This window comes from Petaurus breviceps, unplaced genomic scaffold (genome assembly GCF_028583685.1).
Source record: "Petaurus breviceps papuanus isolate PSGF00001 unplaced genomic scaffold, PetGlider_PUasm1.0 90750, whole genome shotgun sequence".
Lineage (NCBI taxonomy): Eukaryota > Metazoa > Chordata > Mammalia > Diprotodontia > Petauridae > Petaurus > Petaurus breviceps.
This window is the reverse complement of record NW_027187335.1, coordinates 10,162,811-10,184,286: the sequence shown is the minus strand read 5'-3', so window position 1 is coordinate 10,184,286 and position 21,476 is coordinate 10,162,811. Positions and strand designations below refer to the sequence as shown.

General features: G+C 37.9%; 1 protein-coding gene across 5 annotated transcripts in view; it reads left to right on the top strand.

Moving 5' to 3' along the window:
• Positions 1–21,221, top strand: part of LUC7L3 (LUC7 like 3 pre-mRNA splicing factor) — a 52,417-nt gene extending 31,196 nt beyond the window's left edge. For 3 of the 5 annotated variants that reach the window (XR_011164335.1, XR_011164333.1, XR_011164336.1), the window contains one exon: positions 3,270–4,405. The gene's annotated coding sequence lies outside the window, so the exon portion shown is untranslated. Of the gene's footprint in view, positions 1–3,269; positions 4,406–9,277; positions 9,480–12,029; positions 12,248–15,254; positions 15,448–20,043 lie in introns of those variants that run through there. The other 2 variants (XR_011164332.1, XR_011164334.1) reach the window with 2 other exon arrangements.
• Positions 21,222–21,476: the final 255 nt, after the last annotated feature.

Sequence of the window (21,476 nt, the reverse complement as noted above, 5' to 3'; positions counted from 1 at the left end):
TTTGATCTATACTGTTAAGATCAACTAATTTAAGCTCTTCAACTGCAATTTTAGGTGATTATTAATAAAGCTGACTTACATTTTTAGTGAAGATGCATAGAGTGGACTGATGTATTATAATGTTCTCCCTTGTACTTGAGTGATTTAAAGCAAAGCATAATCTAACCAAACCAACATCCTTTATACTTGATTGTGAAAGAGGATTGTTCTAGAAATTCTAGTTTTGATTTTTCCTTTTCTTGTAATTCTCAAGGATTTTGTTAAAGCAACACCACCATTATTTCAAGATTATTTTCATCTGTGCAGGTCCTGTTTGTCTGTTGGTAAATAGGTTGATTTTGAAACATGGGTTATAGTATAGTACAAGGGTGTTTAAAAAGCCAAAACTATCTTAAGTGGGAGATCTTCTTATCCCCTTCTGCAGAAAAACTAGCATTTCATGTGTTGCTGGCTTATCTGTTAAACTGTTTTAATTTTTATCTAAACTTGTTATAGCTACACACGATGAAGAACATAAAGGATAACCATAATAGAGTTTATAAGAGATATCCTTGGAGATTAGGGAGGAGTTAAGAAGAAAAGACACTGACTCTAGGCCTGCTCAGACAGATCCTATTTCACAGTCTGTTGCCTGAGTATGTGCCCGAAGAAATACTGTGAGGGTTGGGAGCTTCACTGACTGACTAAGGCAGCTAGGTAGATATAATGCACTGGGCTGGGAGTCAGGAAGACTTGAGTTTGGATCTTCCTCAAACACTTAGTTTCTTAACTGTAAAACAAGGATAATAACCCCTCTTAACTCCCAAGGTTATTGTGGGAATCAAATTAGGTAATATTTGTAAAGCACTTAACAGTGCCTGGCACCTAGTAGGTGATATATAAGTGTTTATTCCCTTTTCTTCCCCAACTCTGGAATTGGTAAAAATACTGCCAATTTTTGTATAGCACTTTGTTTTTCAAAGTACCTACACATTAATTTATCTGTAAGAAAATAGTTACTGCATTAGGTTAATGACTGATTTCTAAATGGCGTGTGGTCACATTAAAATGATCAAGCAAAGCCAGCACAACTTGAAATAAAGTGCAGGTTGTTGGTGTATTTTACTCACACAATTATGTTTTCATTATTGGGAAATAGAGAAAAATGGGCTTATCAATATTTCTAAGTCCATCATCGTTACTGACATGTATTTATGATCACTTGCTTAAGACTAAAAAAATTATCAAGGATAATTTTTTAAAATTCACAGCTTTTGGAGATACTTCTTTCAGTTTATGCTAATTTAAAATGCATACTTTCAGCTAAGCAGTCATTTTAAAAAATATCACTACCATTTTTTTAATATTTCAGTGTTTCAAAAGATCCATGATTTCATAATTGTGAAAAGCTCCTCCACTGAAGATTATATTTTCTTTTTTTAAATTTTCTTATTAAATCTAATTAATTGGAATTAAACCTATGCACTTCCTTCCCCCAGGCTCCCCCTCCCCTTTCCCTTTTTGGCCTGTGAAATTTGCCTGTCTGAACTAGCTAGGCTAGCCCATAGATAATAGGTGGCAGTCTTGAGACTTGTCCAGCTAAGTAGGACTTGTTGGCATAGCCTTTGAGAAATGAGTCCTCTTTTAGGCTATGATGAAGCATTCAAGTAACACTTGAGTGGAGGAACTTATGTGATAACTGTGCATGAAATTGAAGTTTTTAAATTAAGTGCATGTATGTTTTGTGTAATGCTCTGCTTGGGTTATAATTTGTTTGCATCCTTAATAAGCCAACCTTTACCTACCCATAAGGAGCATGGGGATAGCTAAGAGCCACCATTATATCTGCAGAGAATGAGAATTCTAGAGCAGAAGGCTGCTGAAAGAAGTGGACAAATAGCACAATAACCATTTGGCCAAACACCAAGAGTGTTCTTAATATGCATTTTACTTTTAGCTAGATCATGGTAGTTACTTTACCAGTGAACCTTGAAAATACAGTGCATTTTTTTTCATCCAGGGCTGATTGTAAAGTTATGATTACTCCAGATCCAAGAAGCTTAACTCCAATCTGAAGCTCATACCACTCCAGCTTCAGCTTTCTTACTGTATTAAATGTTTTATTTGTAATTTTATGTAGCACATGCAAGGCTTCTCTCTACCTCTTTGCATCTGTAGTTCTCATAAACTTTCTGTATGCATGCTGAAGCAAAGCCATGTTTCTTTCCTGGGAAGCTTGGCTTTTTTTTTTAGATGCAGACTTAATGCACCACAGCTAGTTGCAAAAAATTGCCTTTTAAAAGGGAAGGTATATGAGTGAAGACAGTGAAAATCTTAGAAGTCTAGAGGAGGGGAGTTGAGGTAGCACATGGCCTGCATTGACATGAAATAGGTGATCGCCTGCTGTTTGGGAGTGAGGCCAGGCAGGGCCGGGAGCTTGAGTAAAAAGTAAAAGTTTGGAATAGTCAAATGTGGGGAACAAGATAGAGATTCATGTTGAAATTAATTTGTCAAACTCTAGTTTATAAAATGTAAATTTTTAGTGGGTGTAATGCATATGATTTCATAACTATTCAGCACTTATGGAAGGCAAGGAGCAGAGAAATTAGATGTCAGGATTTACTTGGGGTTGAAGATTATCAGCAGGGTGGAAACTGCCATTGGCACAAGACAAAAAAACCTGTATAATATGTCATCAAAGTAGCAGATCATAGAGGTGAGTACAGATTAAGGAGTTCTTTGTATCCAGAGTGGTAAGAAATGGGAGGCTCTTAAGAGAGGAGAGCTGGAGATAACAGAGATTATCATAACAGATAACAATAAATGTCAAAAAACAGGTTTTATGTGACTGAGGAAGCTTTACACATGTAGGTATAATAGTTTTAGTTAGAGAAGAATTTTAGAGTTTAGGTTCCTAGAGGTGGTGTGGTTTCATGTGATGGTGAATTATAAGGTTTTAATACTAGTGTTGTGTGGCTGAAATGTGGAGATGAGGTCAGATCCTTACAAGGGGATAAATTTCTCCTTGAACTATGAGGATAATTTGTTAGAGTGATCAGCAATATGAATATTGAAGTCCTGGGAGTAACATCTGGGAATAGAGTAGAGAAAGTTTCTGTGAGCCACATACTAAAGTCATTGAGGAACTTCAAAGGAGATGAAATTAATTATGGGAAATTTTGGGAAAAATTAAGGTCTTTAACATTCTTTTTAAAAAAGAATTAAAAGGGCATTCTTAATTGAAGTTTCACCATGGTTTCAAGTCCTTTGTGTTTCATTTTTATTGATAGCTTTAAACTTCATTAAAATTTTCTGGATGCTAGATCTATCCCTGTGTCACACCTTGTAACAGAGAAGGAAAAAAAAGGAAGTTCAGTAAAACTAACCAATTCATCAGTCAGCTGGGTCTGACAGTATATGCAACATTCGATAACTCATAGTCTCCCATGTCTGCAAAGAAGAGGAAATCCACAGTCATCTCTTCATCAGGGCCAAGTTAAGTGATTATAATTACACAGCATTCAGTTTTAGGGGTTTAAAAAATTCCATTTATATTGCCATGAATATTGTTTTCCCACTTCTATTTACTTAATTTGTATCAGTTTGTATTTAAGTTTTCTTATTCCTCTATTTTTCATTTTTATTTAACCTAAGTCATAACCTATTACATACATTCTCATATCAGTTTCCTATTTGATGGACATGTACTTGGTTTCTAGCTTTTTGGTGTTGCAAAAAAGTGCTGATATAAATATTTTAGTGTATCTGGGACCTTCCTTGGGGTGTATACCTTGCAGTAAGATTTCAGGATCAATGGATATAAACATTTTAGTCATTTCAAGTCTTGTATTTTAAAAGGCTGTGGAGAATAATTTTATATTTAATCTGGTTTCATTTCCAGCCTCACTAAACTTACTGTGCATTTTCATAATGCTTGTATTGGGGATGTGATATGAAATACCAAATAAAAGTTGTCAGGTGTCTGGTTAAGAATGGGGAGGGGAGTTCTTGGTTGTTGATGAAGATAGAGAAATTCATAGCATGTATTTTAGAAAATCACCTGCTCAGGTGAGTGAGTTTTCTACTTTGTGTTTGTGGCAGGTGAAAAAGGCATTTGTTAAGTGCCAAATTTGTGGTTCTAATAGTAGGTTTTCTTTGAGCTATTTTGTTTTTACCTTAGCATCATTTGCATTTGGGCGTCTGCCAGAACTGATGCGTTTACTCCCCTGTCTAGGGCATAGACAGTGAAACCTTTCTCTCAGAATGATGCTATTACAAATAAATGAGGTTACTAGAAATGCCATGCCAACAGATTACCTTCAACACATTTTTATTTTTTTTATATATTTTTCCAGTATTCAGTAGCCACCATGTAAAAATGTTTGTTTTAGGGGCATGCACACGTACACACACCAAAAAAAGAGAATAGATGGTTTTTTATGATCCCTCCTAGATTAATGATCTTGAGTAGTATGAGGTGGGCACTTGAAGGATTCTTTAAAAAGAAACCTGCATTCTCATGTGTGTTCACATGCATGCAGACATGCACATACACACATGCACACACCAGTTTCAAACAGCTGTATGTATAAATCACTTCCTAGACTGGGAAGGATTACAGCTGCCAGCCATATAGAAGCTTTATGGCAGACTCCCAGCTGTTGTCTTGAACCCTGTTTGTCCTGCTTGTTTCCCAGGTTGGGGCCTGCTTTGGTACTAGCAGTTCCTAGGTATTTAGCATATTTTAGGTGAAGAGTTCTTAACCTGGGGTCCATGAATAGATTTTAGGGAATTTACAAACTTGTTTGGAAGAAAAATGACATTTTTACTAACCTCTAGCTAATATTTAGAATTTCCTTTGATCATTTTTTTAAAGAGCTTTCTGAGTAGAGGTCCGATAGCCAAAAAAAAGATCCAGAACACCAAAAAAATGTTAAAAGCGTCCTAAAGGTAGAAGGTATGCTGACTATGGGGAGTGGGAAGAAGTGGTTAAGTGAGCATCTCTTGGAATTTCACATTGGGGGATGGGAGCAAATTCTTTTTATTGTTCCATTCTCTTTCCAAAGTACTAATTTTTAAATAAATAATGCTTTTCAAATGGGGAATTCCTTAAAGTGAATATAGTAGGTATGCACTAAGAATATAATGTTTGCTACAGCAAAATAATTTAACAGTTCAAAGTTAGAATTCCTTTTTTTTTTTTTTTTTTTTTTGCTTTTTGGAGGGGCAGTTGGGGTTAAGTGACTTGCCCGAGGTCACACGGCTAGTTTTTTTGTGTGTGTGTTAAGTGTCTGAGGCCAGATGAACTCAAGTCCTCCTGACTCCAGGGCCGGTGCTCTATTCACTGTGCCACCTAGCCAGCCCCTCTCCTCCTCCCCTTTTTTTTTTTTTTCTCTTAAGTTAGAGTTTCAAAGGAATGATTTGCTGACTGAATCTCAACAGCCTGGAGTGGTGGTTTTGTTTTTTAGGGGTTCTTCTATGAACCTGTATTCTTAATTTTTATCATTTTGATAGCTATATTTCAATGTAACTGACTTTTTTATCCCCTATTACTACATGAAAGGAAGCAAACATTTATCTAATTAACAAATCAGTTTTAAAGTTATGAAAGGTTTCCCAGTTTGTTTTGTTTTCCAGTAAATATTTTAAGAATCAAATTTATTTCCAGATTTTATCTTTTTTAGTATTTGGTGCATTTGCATCTGTTATTCTACTAAAAATGTAGATTTACCTCTGTAAAGTACACAATGAGATTAAGCATAGAAGAAGTTAGCCATGCCCACACTAATACAGTAGTTATAAACAATTACAAACACCTAATTTTAGATCCTGTTTTATATTTGGCTCAACCATGAAATTTGTACAAAGGATTTCTTTGGCAGTAGGTTGATTTTTGTAATTTGATTTAGGTTGATTTTTTTTAAACATTAGTAACCATACATTAAATGTCTACAGTACACTGTGCAAAACATTTATTAACTGGTAGCCAGTAAAGGTGATCTGGAGGTAATTAGACAGAAGAGGGTATTGGACAGAAGAATAAAACAGCTGGGATTTAGTTATATTTAAGAGATACATTTGGATAACCAAGATGCTATGACAGGTATGTCATTTTGAGGGGTAATTGAACACTATGTGTGCTACCATTTTTGTAATTTAGAAGTTCAATTACTTTGCTGTTATATTCACAAGTATCAGATGAAGCACCTAAGCCAGAAAATTATATTTGCCTGACTTCAAGCATAGGGGCCCACTAATTCCATGGTTGTTCAGGAGTTGGAGTTGCCCAGTGTGGAATGAGGTAACTGTATCCTGGCTCAGTTTGTGAAAAGAGGTACCATTACTACTAACCTCACCTAGTCTTCTCTGACCCTCTCTGGTCAGTGTGGTACTGTAAGGGTTTGAGACCCTTGCTGCCACCTAAATAACCAAGAAGATCATCTAATACATCGCCTATAAAAGATAATAAATTATTGGTGGATGATTAATTTTAATTAATTAATCTTTACATTTGTTTATTTCTAGTTAACAAAGTGCTGTTGTATGTATTGGGTACTTGTTTAAGAACTATAGACTCTTCTCCCCCAACAAAACAAAACAGTTCATTCTCATTAAAAAACAACCACCTGGAAAGGAAAGTTAGATGAGGAATTATATCGTCCAAAGATCACAAGTTGAAGCTGAAAGTGGAATCAGATTCTTGATCCATAACCAGTATTTAGGAGAATTTTTTCTCAGGTTCTTATATTTGGTTTAGTAAGTCATTTTTGCAGCAATGTGATTGTAGCAAGGTTTCTCTATCAGTGATGGTGTAGATTCTGTCATGCCTTGATTTGCCAGAATTAACAACAGTTCTTGAAATTCCTGTAGTCTTGAAATATCTTTGTCCTTTTTGGGGTAGGGAATGAAAGAAATGTGAAATTATCTCTGCATGATTAGTGTACATAATAACCATGAAAATGTGAAGACATAGAAGGAATCATTTTTGCTTATATTTTCCTGTTCTACAAGTTAATTCTAGAACCAGTTTGACTAGTTCTTCCCATTTTCCCCCACTCCCAAAATCTGAAATTGTTCAGAATTTAATTGTACCTCCATGCAATTTACTGTGTAGCACATTTTTAAGGAAATCTCATTCCAAGCTATGTGTCAGACAAAAAAATTTGTAAACAACTAAAGCATCATAATTATCAAGAAAATTGGGACTTTTAATAATTTTTTAACTTTTTTTGCTTTTTGGAGGGGGAAGGTAGGGCGATAGGGGTTAAGTGACTTGCCCAAGGTTACATGGCTAGTTTTGTGTTAAGTGTCTGAGGCTGGATTTGAACTCAGGTCCTCCTGACTCCGGGGCCAGTGCTCTATTTACTGCGTCACTTAGCTGCCCCTAATAAAATTTTTAAACAGGGCTTTTTTTTTTATTCAAGAAGGAAAAAAAAGTTTTATATTCAGGATACCCCAAAGTATTATGCAAACTAGGAATGAGAATTAATTACTGCTGAGCAAAGGTAAGTTTGATTGGATGCTCCCATCCCTGCTACCTACTGTTAATTATTTAGTTCTTCTATGAGACTCATGAAGCACATGGCATTACTGCAAAACTTTTGCACCCCAAAATTTTTGTAATTTTACCAGGTGTATAAATCAGCAGTCACTAATGACATTTAACATTTTCGTGTTGGTAGTGGAGTTGCTCCATTTCTCAAGTGAACACAGAGCCTGTCATTTCCCACAGGCACATAGCTTTCAAGAAATAGAACCCATGGCTGCATTTCCAAGACCTTTTGTACTGAGCTTTATTTACTGCCTTACTGAAATGATTAACCATGTGCATTACACTGAAATTCATTTTTACCCCCAAATCTGAAACCTTTACTTAACCAAATACAACAAATTGAACAAAGAGTTCAATTTGAATATTGTGATTTGGAAACTTACCTTTCTGAGCAGTGTGTTGGGTAACTTTCTAATCTTCATCACTTGCTTCATGTCAATTCCTAATTCCCAACAGCTCACTTTTAATAGGTCCTGATAAGTCAGTTTTTGTCTGTCCAGGTCAATTTCAATGAAGTCATTCTCTCTGGTACTTTGTTTTCTGACTTTAATCTCCAGCTCTAGGTTACTCAGAAATTTAAATGTGATAGTTCAAGTGAGGAAGACATTAATTTCTATTGCATCCTGCTGTTAACTCTGTAATAATAGAAGGAAGCTGTGACCTAGATCATCCAGAAATTAAGGGATGTATTTGATTCTGGAATACATGGTTTTCTAGAACTTAAATGGTTGCTTAGTTATATTTGGCTTAGACTATTAAAAATTCTTAGATGGAGATAGGTAGAGCATATGTATAGTATGTGGTAGGCATGTGAGAAATATGTTAACATTTGTGGTAGATTCTCTAATGCTCATTGAGTTATAGCATATAGTTCTCAAGGCACTTTCTTCATGGTTTTGAGATAGGTAGTACAACATTTTGGTGATTTTATAGATAAAGTGCAGTGAAGAAAGTTTAAAACACAAGACTAATACGTGGTAGAGTCTTTTGACCCAAGTCCAGAAGCCTTTCAACTCTACCAATATAGCCTTTCCATAAAGGCACCTTAACTAGGGTACCAGCTGTCTTGTTGATGCTAGCTTCTCATGGGCATTATTTTGATGCAGAAGGTTCTGATACTCTAGATAATAGCATCTTGTGAGGGGTAAGTAGTTTATAACTCCAGACTTAAGGGGAGGGAACTCTCCCAGCAGTCATACCTTCATTTTTTGGAAATAAATTCAGCTTGAAATCTTGGGTTGCTCTCAGAGAGGGGAACAAGAAACAAACTCAGACTTCACCCGCACTGGTGTCATATTCTGCCCTGGGAAGAAAAGACAGTGGTGGAGGTGCTGGATCCTTTGGTGCTTTTGCATGTATGTCTTTTCATCTTCCTCTGGGCAAGTTGAGAAAAAGTGAGAGCTGTGAAGCATAGGATATAACCATTTTTGGCTCTGTTTCCCTGCTTTGGGGCTTTAACAACAAGAACAGGGATCAGACATAAAGAGTTTTAACTAAAAATATTCATTTCTCTCTACTTACCCCCAAGAAAAAAATAGATGAAAGGAATAGTAATTATTCTCAAAGGTGAAAGTCTAATTTTCCTTAATTAGAAAATTGGGATAAAGAAGCTAACAAGGTATTTTTTAAAGTACAGTGTGACCTGGGGAGAAACACATCCATTGGCTTGAGTAAAGAATCTCAGAATACTTAAAATATTTTATAATAGTGTTTTTAAAAATGCTTTGTTTTTTACTTCTTCTCTAGCACAGTTTGATTTGGAGCCCAAATAACCAGTGTCACAACTTATAATCACACACTCCAGTGACAAAAGCATTGGTGTAACTGGCATAGTTCATGTGAAGGAATTGGTCATATAGGAGGCATAAGGATGTGTTGCAGAATGTTGATTCCCTCCCTGTCTTCAGTTGGTGGTGGGGAATTGATGTAAATTTTCTTTTTTGTCCTGGTGAGTTATAGCACCTTGGTGGGCTTTTTGTTTTGCCTCAGACATTGATGTTGGAAAGCATGGGATTTAAAGTTGTTAAGTGAACTAATAGGTTATCTAGCATGAGCCTGGAGAGAAGTGATTTGCCCAAGGTTATACAGAAACTCAACGTCTGAGCTGGAATTTGAGCTCCTAAATTAAAAACCAAGTATTTGCATGATGCATTTCCTTTTAGGCCAAGGCTTAGATGTCACCATCCCACAACACACACTATCTCTCCCTTCATGCCACCCCCAGTCTATGCTTCAGTTCAACAGGTGCCTACCTTGTGTGGCTCTGTGCTATATGGTAGCGTTATAAAAAGGAAACAGTCCTTTAGGAGCTTGTAATTCTACTGGGTGAAATAGGAAAGTGGAATAGTAATTGGGGGAAGGGTGCAAGGAGAGTACAAAAACTAGAGAGGGTTAGGAGTGTAGAAGGTGGCACTTAAATCTAAGACTTTAAAAGATCCTAAGGGTTCTCAGAGGCAGAGATGAACGAAAAGCATTCTAGGCATAAGGAGAACAGCCTGTGCACAGGAGTTGAGGGAAGAGAGACAAACCTATGGTTTGTCAAAGAAAAATCACTTTAACAGCTGTGTGGAGGGTGGACTAGAGAGAGGAAGGCTAAAGATGGGAAGACTAATCAGGAGGCCATTTCAGAGAGATAAGGGTCTAAACCAGGGCAGTAGTTATGTGAATAGAGATGGACAGATGTGGCATTAGAATGGATCAGCAATTGGTACGGTACCTGCTGGTTCTGGCAATTAGTAAATTATTTGTTGATTAATTAGCAAGACTTAGTAACTGGATATGGAAGGTGAGGAAGACTGAAAGTTCAGAATGGACCTATTGAATCTGTGACTGGAATGAAATGTTGCTCTCAACAGAAACAGGGATGTTTCAGGGGATGGGTAATAATAGTAATAGCTCATTTCTATAATGCTTAAAGTTTATAAAACATTTTTCTTAGTCCTTTGAGCTGGAGTATTACTGACTCCAGTACTTCCTAGTCATAGACTATTCAAGTCACAACATTTCTGAGCCTCAGTTTTCTCATTTGTGAAATGGGGATAATAAACCCTGTAGTACTTACCTCACAGAAGATAAATCAGGATCACTGAAATTGTGTGTATAGCACTTTGCAAACCTTAAGTGCTATATAAATATCAGTTGCTGTTTAATAATTGAGAAAACTTGACTTGCCTGGGGTTAAACAGATAGTATGAGAGCTGGAACATGATTGTAGGTCTTAGTAGTCTAGTTCCAGTGGTTTGACCTTTATAACTGTGGGCAATAACATGGCAATAACAAGTTTTTTGGTTTTTTTAATGGCACTTAAAAAGCATTTACTTCACTAGGGAATGAGGCTATATGCAGTAGAACAGTAGTGAGGAGCAAAAGGTCAGGTGAAGTACCACCTAATATATGAGACCTTTCCTGATGTGCTCCCATCCTTGGACTTCTAGGGTCTTTCTATACCCACCTACCTACTCCCAAATCGCTTTGTGTTTATTTTATATCTATTTTTGTGTGTACATGCTTGAGGGCAAAAATTATTTATTATTGTCTTTGAGTCCCCATTGCCCAGCATGGTTTCTTCCTATGGTGTTTAAATGTTTCTTAAATTAAGTTGGGTTTCTCCCTGTTTTAAAAATGAGGAAACAGGTTCAGAGAGGTTAAGTAATTATACTGATAGTATCTAGTTATTGAGACAATGTTACCAAAAAAATCAATATATATTCGAAAAATAATATGCATGAAATGTTCAGTCTGTAGTAGGTTTATGTCCTTAGATAGTGAGTCATTTAATGGGATGGCTAGTGCTATTTTGTAGCTTCCTGATTCTTTTTTTTTTTTTTTTTTGAGGGGAAGGCAGGGCATGTGGGGTTTAGTGACTTGCCCAAGGTCACACAGCTAGTGTTAACTGTTTGAGGCTGTATTTGAACTCAGGTCCTCCTGACTCCAGGGTCAGTGCTCTATTCACTGCAACACCTAGCTGCCCCCAGCTTATGATCCTTAGAGCTCTTGAACCAGATCAAGGACAATATGGTGGACAAGTTGACCTCCGTGCCATGCAGCCTGTTAGCGAAGACTAGAACAATAAATACCTGACTTCTTTTAGCTTACTATGCTTCACCATCTCTCAACTCCCTAGCTCGGCCTAAGCCTAACCTTTCTATTACTCTGGACTTTAGGCAGGATCGCTGCTATCTCCTTAACATATTATTGAGGTCTAGAACGTCTTTAACCCCTCTCTGCTGCAGACTGACTTTGTTCTCACAGTTTATTGGTGGAATCAGCCTTGTATATAGACATTTGCCTCTATTTTGTTGACATGGGATGGGGGGGGGACTTACATTATTCCTTTCAGAGCCATTCTTCTGCCCTGGGAGAGTCGAAAAATTTTCTTTTAGGCTTTTGAATATTTCCCTAGGGTACAGTTCTCATTAAGTAGTCTGCTTTTACCCTAGTCTTTGAGATGGAGCTAGGAACTAGTTTTTGTTAACATCTTTCCCATTTATTTTTTGAGAGGATGCAGTCAGAAGATGGCATTTAATACCTGCTTAGGCCACCAGTCTGTTCCTTCCCCATGTCAAGCATTGAGACCGTCAGAAAAGAGTGACGACTCTCCTGGTTCTTCGCCCTGCCTCGTAGCAAGGTCATTTATAATTCCAAAGTTTAGTGCGGTGGCTTCATCATTCACAAAATAATGGAACTCAGTTCACGAATTATTATTTCCTGATTACGGTGCGTACCTCTCCTGTATGGAAACTTTGTGCCCTATTAAAGAGGAAGGGAAGTAGAGGAGGTCCCCTGGGATAGTTTGCACATACTTAGAAGTAAAAGCCTCAAGTGGGCTCAGCTGTTCCATTATGTTAGCTTCCTGTAAAGACACTTTTAGAAAGAGTAATCATAAAATTACCTTCTGTTCCCTTTTTTAAATTTTTTTTTTTTCTGGACCAGACATCTGATCAACTCTGTTAAGTATCAGGTCAGTATTCTTCCACACCCAAAGTAGGAAAGATGAAAACATGCGTTTATAGAGCACTCAACTTTTAGAGCATTTTCACAGTTGTTAGCCTCAAAGCATTGCCTTATAGTTGGTTTTGTTGAGTAGCAAGGTATAGGGCACTTCAGAGTAAAACAGGGATTATTCTTACTATAACTGATGGCAAAACTGAGATTCAGAGCAGTTAACTTGCTAAAGATGAACTGTTGACTGGAGTGGCTATATCCTGATTTCCAACCCAGAATTAAGTTTTTTAGATAATACTACAAACAAAAACCACATGGTGGAGAATATTTGGTGGTCAGTGGAGGGTGAAATGAAAGTGGTATTATTTTGGGAATATACAGTTGGTTAGTTTGCCAGAAGCAATAAATAGATGAGATTAGAAAACATCACAGATCTGGCAATGGACATGATAGTGACAAGGTACTAAACCAGGGAACTGCTGGAAGCTCTCTACCTAAAGCAGGGAAGCTGGTAATTTTGACTTTCTGTTAGAATAATTTATTTCTTTAAAAGGTAGGAGAGTCTGTGAGGGAAATTTATCAGTAAGGAGCTGGTTGCTGATGTAGAAATAATGGCAATGTTGAGAGGGAGTGACTATTCTATCTTAGAATTCCTGGTCAAAAAGGAAAAATTGGACACAATCTAGTATGCGTAACAGATTTTGAAAGAAAAAATTTCTAAGTTCAGAGAAAGGATATCCCCTGGCATATTCTGCAGGGTAAGTTGATCCAAGAGGGAGGGATATCCAAAATAACATCCAAAAATGAAATTCTAAAGATACAAACAAATGATCCTGAGGGCAAAAAATAGAAAATAAAGGGACCACACAGGGTACATCATCTACCAACTCAAGATTTTAAAAAGACAGGATTAAAAAATAAAAATAAGGTCAGGTAGCCGAATCAATATCAAGATGTACTACAATCTTGTAAGAATAGTGTCAGGACACATTTTAAAAGAATAAGAGATGTCTTCCAATAAAGACTGTGAAAAGGTACTATTAAAAACTGCACAATTTCAGTGCAATGATAATTTTTAATCATTTGCAATGATATTTAAAAGTTTGTATCTTGTTTTTACCTGACCTACTTCCATATATATCCTTCCCCCCCCCTCCCATAGTGCCATCCCTTGTAACCAGGAATGCCAAAGAAAGGACAGTTGAGAAAAACCAGCTATATCGACTGATTGTGACAGTATGTGCAGTGTTAAATCTCAGTATTTCCTTACTCTTCAGGAAAAAGGAGGGAGTTCTATTTTCTTATCTCTACATCTCAGTTCAGTCATTACCGTTATCCTATGTTGAGGGTTTTTTGTTCTTTCCATTTGTATTATCATTGTGTAGGTTATTTTCCTGGTTCTGTTTACTTCACCCTGCATCAGGTTATATATAAGTTCTTCCTATGCTTTTCTCAACATCATTTCTTTTAAAAATATTTTTATTGATATCTTATATTTACATCACCTCCATTTCTCCCTCTTCCCTATACCTCCTGAAGAGCTGTCCCTTGTAACAAATAATAAAAAAGAGGAAAAATTAAACAATTCAGCAAAACTAAGCAACATAGCAAAAAAGCCAGAAGGTGCATATAACTTTCCACTCCCCATAGCCCTCCAACTTGCTAGTAAGTGAGGAGAGCTGCCTTCCAGTACTGATATTCTAATTTTATGATGGTCCCCTTGAAATGAAAGCCTTATATAAAAGATGGTTCATTTGTTTAAGTCAGGGGTTCTTAACTTGTGGTCCACAGACCCACAAGGAAGGGATCTGTGGATAAGATTTCAGAAGGTTCATGAACTTGAATGAGAAGGAAAAAAAAATCCATCTTGCACTAACCTCTAAGCAAATTTAGCATTTCCATTAATTATTTTAAAACATTATTTTGAGAAGGGGTCCATGAGGCCAAAAAAAAAAATTAAGAACCCCTGGTTTGAGTATACCTAATATTTAAGATGACTTTTATATGAAATTCAATTGAGGGAAAAAGTCAGGGAGCTCTGGGTTTACTTTCCAAATGAGCAGCAGTTCAGTTCCTGAATGTTACACACTATACTGTCAGTTTCACTTTCTTTTGTGTGTTAGGTGATGGTCACCTCAGATTGCCAGTGGCAGTCTGGTATTAGGAACAGGGACACTAGACTTGGAGTCAGGAGACCTGGGTTCTAGTGTTGGCTCTGCTGATAATTGGTTTTATGACACTGAGAAGGCCACTTCAAGGGTTCTTGAGTTTTCTCCATTAAAATGAGAGGATTAGAATAGATGATCTCCTAGTTTTAGAATCCTATATGTGTAGTAGCAAAGTTGTCCCCCTTTCTTCCCCAACATGTGGCATGAAGTTGTCATTATATGACAGGAGGCAGAATTCCTTCAACTGTGGCCAGTCACTGGCAGCTCTGAACGTTCAGAGCTCAACACTTTTTCCCCCAAATCCACTGTGGTACCCCTGTATATTGGGCCTCAGTGACTCAGACCGTAGCTATTGCCCCTCATAAAAAGGAAAAACAGCACGTTAATTTTCGTTTAGCAAGTATTTATCTAGTATCTATTATGTATAAAACTGCATCTAGGTGCTGTTTCCCTAGCCTTTGGAACAGGCTAGCCTTACTGCCCTTGAGAGAGAAGGCCCACTTTAGTTTTGTAGTGAGCTGTAATTAGGCCCCCTCCAAGCTGATGCCTCAGGGTAAGCCCAACCTTTAGTACATTAATACTAAGAGGCTCCTCTCTCTGCCCCTTCCCAGAAATCACATCTGTGACAGCAATAACAGCACAAATGGGAAACAAACATCCTACCTGATAGGCATCTGCCTTAGCAGAGATCCAGGGTTGTTCTCAGGAAAAGATGGATCTGAAATCCACTGACGCCCAATGTTAAACGTGAGGAGACAGGCGCTGGAGCTCCTGGAGCCTCTCTCCCATCCCCAGGTGCGAGGAGGGTTGGGAGGGGCAAGGGCAGGGGCAAAGTCCTGGGCTGGGAATCTGCATGGAGGAGGAAGGGGTGGCACTCCCAAGGTTCAAGCATTTGGGAAAATTATTACATAATAAGTGTGACTTTGTGGTATTAGGGGTGTCACTGGACCCAGGGTGGGATGGCCTTGGAAGAAAATGGGTGGGGGTGAGGGTGGGGTGAGGTGCAGTACAGTAGATCTGGATGCTGCCCAACCCTAGGGTAGTGGAATACAACAGTTTCACTTGATTCTCTGCCCTTTGTCCTGGGCTTTTCCTTTCTACAGGAAACTGCTGCCACTGAGGGGACGAGGAGGCAGGCTGAGGCCTAGGTGGGTGTGGCCAGGAGTAGAATAGTCAAAGCAGTTATAAATTCTTGGTGTATGAGGCTGAGTCTAGAGGAATGGTAGAGGAATGAGACCAGTGGAACCCAGAGGGAGGGAGGGTTTAGTGGTGCCCTAGTCATTGGTTCACATTTATTGAGTGCCACTCCTTTTTGCAGCTGAAAGTGATCTTTACTCTAATTTTTTTTTAACATTTTCTTTTTTATTATGAACTTAAACATGAGAATTTCAATATACAATGAAAAGAAAATATAAATTGAATTGTTAAATGCCATTTGTTTTTTAGAAGTGTACATTAAATATAACATAATAGTTAACAAAACTGCCCTGTTTGTCTGTGATCTCTTCTGAACGTCCTCTCCTTTGTATTTTTTAATGTTTTATTGATTCTATTTTCTTTTTCTTTTGCACTGCTATCACTAACTACTAACTCTTCCCTCTACACCTCACACCCCAGTCTCCTGCACAACGGAATAAGTGTAGTCAAACAAAAATCAACACATTAACTATTTCTGAAAATGTATGTCTTGAAGCTTGCTTCATCCCCAGTCTTCTGAAATCCTAATGGTTGGTAAGAATCTGTAATTGGAGTACTCTGATCATTTCTGCCCTTCCCTTCATCTAGCCCAGTGATCAGCCTTCCATTGCTGAAGGCTGTTTTAAACCAGTGACTGTTTCCTACCTGACTCTACCCACCATCATACCCTCCCCTGCCTCTTCTTATTTCCCTGTTGAATTCAGTGTATTTCTACACCAAACTGTATGTGATCTTCCTCCTTTTGCCTTTTTCAGATAAGAACCAAACGAGAGGTTCATAAGATGTCCCCTCCTCCCACCCTCATATGGATGTTTATATGCTCTTCTGGCACATCCTGCTTATAAGAAATAGGTTCTCCCTTCTTCCTCATTTCTTCCTGTATTCTTTTCCCTTTCCTTTTCTTTAGACAAGTGATGTCAAACTCAAATAGAAATAATCCCTGTTGGTTGCATATTGACTTGGAAATTCCACAAATTAGCATCAATAGTATTTCTTTATTTTGTTAAACATTTCTCAGTTCCATTTTAATCTAGTTCCTGCCATACTCGGGAATTTTGCTGACTGTGAGTTTGATACCTCTACTTTAGACCAGCAAACTCAACCAGGCCCAACATCCTCTGTGACCCTTGAACAAAGTGGACTTAAAAGGACCAAGTATCTCACCCTTTTTAGAATAAAAGCACTTGATCATCATTTAACCCTTTCTAATTGCTCAAATATATTTACCTTTCTAGGTTTCTCATTCCCTGCATTTGCATTTCAGAGTCTACCCCAGCTTTCATCAGGAATGCTTGAAAAATCTTTTACTCTATTAAAAGATTCACTTTTTTACCCTGTAAGATTATACGTGGTATTGCAGGATAAGTTATTCTTGGTCATAATCCTTTTTCTTTTTGGTATGTTTATATTCCAAGATTTCATAATCCTTATAGTTGCAGCATAGTTATTGGTGATCCTGACTGGTTCTTTGGTACTTGAACTTTTTATGACTTGAAGTATTTTTTTCCTTCGTTGTTAGAAGCTCTAGATTTTGGCTGTGACATTCCTGTACATTTTCAATTTGGGGGTTCTTTCAAGAGGTGAGCAAGTGGATTCATTCTAGTATAACCTTATTCTTTGCTTCTAATAGATCTAGGTAGTTTTATGATTTCTTGAAATACTGTATCCAGATTTTTTATTTGGCCAGTAAATTTTTTTGAAGTTTGTTGATACTTAAATTTTGCTTTATCTTGTTTTTCAAGTCAGTTGTTTTAGGTAGTAGATACACATCCTGTATTCAATTTTTAAAAATTTGACATAGCTCTTAATATTTTTTGTTTCTTATTGAATCATTGAACTATGATTATTCTGTTTTACTTTTCAGAATGAGAGGTACTTGGGTAAAGTTTTCTACATTCTGTTCTAAGGTATTTCTCTACTTCCAATTTTTTTTCTCAAAAGCTCAAATTTCATTTTTTATCTTTTCCATCTGCTCTTGGGAGTCCTTGTGGCCAAGCCATTTTTTGTTTTGTTTTGTTTTTGTTTTCCTTTTTAAGTCTTTACTCAAATTTAGTGGAATTATTCTCTTCTTCTGAAATTATCTCTTGGTCTTCTCTTAATCCATAGTAATTCTTCATTGTATTAGGATTTTTCTTCTGCTTTCAGATGTCTCCAGATCCTGGATTGAGACTTTGTGCCAAGGCTCTGCCCTCTCCTGTGTTTTTAGATGGGGTACCTACACTCTTGTCTAGCCTCCACTAAATTTTGAATACTGCCACTGTTGCCCTGAGACAGCTGTAGATAGAGTGAGTGGTTAAGGCCTGAGACAGGGAGGCTCAGTCCCTTGCTTGTACTTCCACCTCCTGGTTTCTCAGAGGACAAGCTAGTCTTAGTTCAGGCTCTTTCTCCTTGGACGTCATCTCTGGGGAGTTGGCTTTGTCACTGGTATGGCCATGATTTGCTTACCCTGCTTGGATATCAGGCTACAGACACCCCTCCTACCCCCATCTCCCCACCTGTGAGCTCTTGGCCTCTTCTATAGTCCCAGCTTGGGTAGAAGGCTTTAGTATTGCTTCTCTTTGGTTTTATTGCCTCTGCTCTGCTTCATCTAGCACTTTTGTGCATTTTAACTGTGGTATTGCTCAGAAACACTGGGCTTAGTTGGAGCATTTCATCTTACTGTGTTTGCTGGAAGTCCCCTTCTCAGATTTCTCATTCCACCCTCCTAGAGCTCATCTTTCCCCCTTTACCTCATAGTTATTTTTGTATAAGTCTTTTCCTCCCTGTCTCATTTAAAGCTTTTTAAGGTTGTCTTTGTCCTAGCTTATCTCTTCTCTCAACTTGATTTCTCAGCTCCCTTGGGTTCAATTATCACCTCTATGCAGATGACTTTCAAATCTACATACCGTCCCACATCTCCAACTATTTTTGTTGGACACCTCCATGTAGATGTGTCCTATATGCACCTCAAATTCAGCATATCCCAAAAGAACACATTGTCTTTGCTTAAATACCCTCTTTGTCTCCTGCAGTTTGTCCATGTTCCTTTAACTTAACTTTAAAAACTTGGGTTCTTAACTGGGGATGTCTGCGAGCTTTCAGAATTATTTTTTATAATTGTATTTCAGTATAACTGGTTTCCTTTGAAGTCCCATTTGTTTTATTTTATTCGTTTAAAAACATTCTGGGAATGGATTCATAGACTGCCAGATTGCCAAAGGAGTCCGTGACACACAAGTGTTTTCTGTCTGAGGGCACTGCTGTTCTTTCAGTCACCTAGGTTGATTGCCTAAGAGTCATCTTTGACTCTCCACTCTCCCTCACCACTCCTCTGTCCAATCAGTTGCCACATCTCATTGATTATATTTCCTAAATATCTCTTTATATCTGTTCCCCTATCTGTACACACACAGCCATCACCTTAGTCTGAACCCCTTGCCTGGATCCCTTGCAATAGTAATTGATCTTCCTACAGCTAGTCTCAACTTTGTCTAATCCATCTTCCTCATAGCTTCTGAATTCCTAAATTCTGAACTCCTAAAGCACAGGTCTGACTCTGCTACATTCCTGCTCAAGAAACTCCCTTTTGCCTTTGTATAAGCAGCAAATTCTTCTGCTTGGCATTTAAAGCCATTCGCATTCTGGCTCCAGTTTATTCTTCCAAGATGACTGTGTGTTACTCCCCCTCATATATGATGATCCAGCCAAACTAGCCTTATTTTTGTTCCTAGTACACAAGGCTTGGTTTCTCCCATGCCTGGCATGATCTCTCTCCTCACCTGCTCCTCTTAGGAACCTTCACTTTGTGGTTCAGCTCAAGGGCTATCTCCTTCAGGCATTTCCTGATTCTGCTGTTTTTAGTGCCATCTCCTCCCTGCCCCAATCACTGTATGTTCATTTTGTATATATCCTTCATTTATTTGTGAACATGTATCCCTGAAGTAAGTAACATGTAAGCTCCTTGAGGGCAGGGACTGTCTCATTTGTATATGTGTATTTTCAACCTAGTACAATACCTACCACATTTTAGGTATTTATTAAAAATATGTATTGATGAATGACCATTTCTCCACTGCCTGGCAAGGCACTTTGCACAGAATAGTTCCTTAATAAACATTTGAATGCATGCCATGCACAAAGCATTGTGCTGGGTGCATGGAGACAAAAATGAGACAAAGATGTACAAGACATGGTTACTTGCCTTTGGGTTGTTTACTGTTGCAGGGTTTTAGATGAGCCAGACAGTTGTGAAAGAAGGAAGAATGCGATTGGTGCCGAGGAATGTTCTGGAAAAAGTACCATGAGAATTCTGAGGGGAGAAGAGGCCTCCTTCATCAACTGGGAGCCTGGAGGGGCAGTGACTCCCCTTTAATGTTTGCTGAGTGAATGAATGACCAGAGCAGTGACTTCTCCCCTATATCCTAACCACCTTAAATACAGTGAAGGCTATAAGAGGTGAACCATACTGCCAGAAAAGAGTCTTTAGGAGGGGAGATCAAGTCACATTGGGGGAAGCAGAGAAAATGTTATGGAAGATGTGGGAGGGCGAGTTCTTGGGCTGTTCCAGACCACTTAATCCCTTTCCAGTGCCTGAAGTTTGGTGTTACATTCATTTTTCATATGGAAGAAGTCCAAGACCCATCCCTCTGTGGTCCAGCCAGCCTTACCCAAGAAGCTGCTTAGTGTGATTTCAAGGACACTGAAGATGATGTCTTCTCCAAGTAAAAATAGCTCCCCTATGTGGAAGAGTAAAACTCATTCTTTTAGCTCAGCATTTATTAAATTAATGTGGCCACTGTACCCTTTGGGGCTTGAAACATTAATCACTGAGACATATAAGTATTGGTTCCAGGGAATCTGTATGTCTGGCATACTGGAAATGAAAAAATGTTGATGAAATTTTGAAACAAAATAGAAAATCAAATCTATTTTATATGTATTCCACATTTGGTAAATAAGTTTTTTTGATAATACATAATTTCATATTTAATATTTTAGAGGGAGAAAATATCCCAGCCTTGGAATTTCTGTTCATATTGTGGAATGCAGGATTGCTTTAACTGAAGGATTTTGTCACTGTTAGAATAGAAATACATTTTGGAGGGGAGACGGTAAACAGAGAATTTCCCAAAATCAAGTTTTGAGAAGGCCCTTGTTTATTTCATGATTTATTATTTGTGAATACCTATCATGGGCCCATCCATATTTGAGGACGTCTTCTTAGGACATCAAAACTTTGCTATATTGAGGATATCTAAAACTCATTTCCTTGAGGCTAGGTGAAAATGTTTAATTTTTCTCGTTTTACAGACGAAGAAGCTGTAACATGTAAAACTCTGAACCAGAGTTTAGGACTCTGCTTTCCCAGACTTATGGGCCATAAACTGTATTGGTCACCTGTGTACTTGAATGACTATTTAAAACTGCTTCATAGTCCGGCCCCTGCTTGCTTGCCAGCTCTACTGCTCATGACTCCCCTTCAAACTGACCTCCTTACTGTTCCTCACAAATGGCATTCCATTTCTTGTCTTCATGCCTGGAATGTACTCCCTTCCCTTCTCTTTTTTTAGATGTCTTAGTTTCCTTCAGTGTTCCGCTAATATGCCATCATCTAAAAGAAACTTTTCGTAATATCCCCGTCTTGTGAACACACCCAC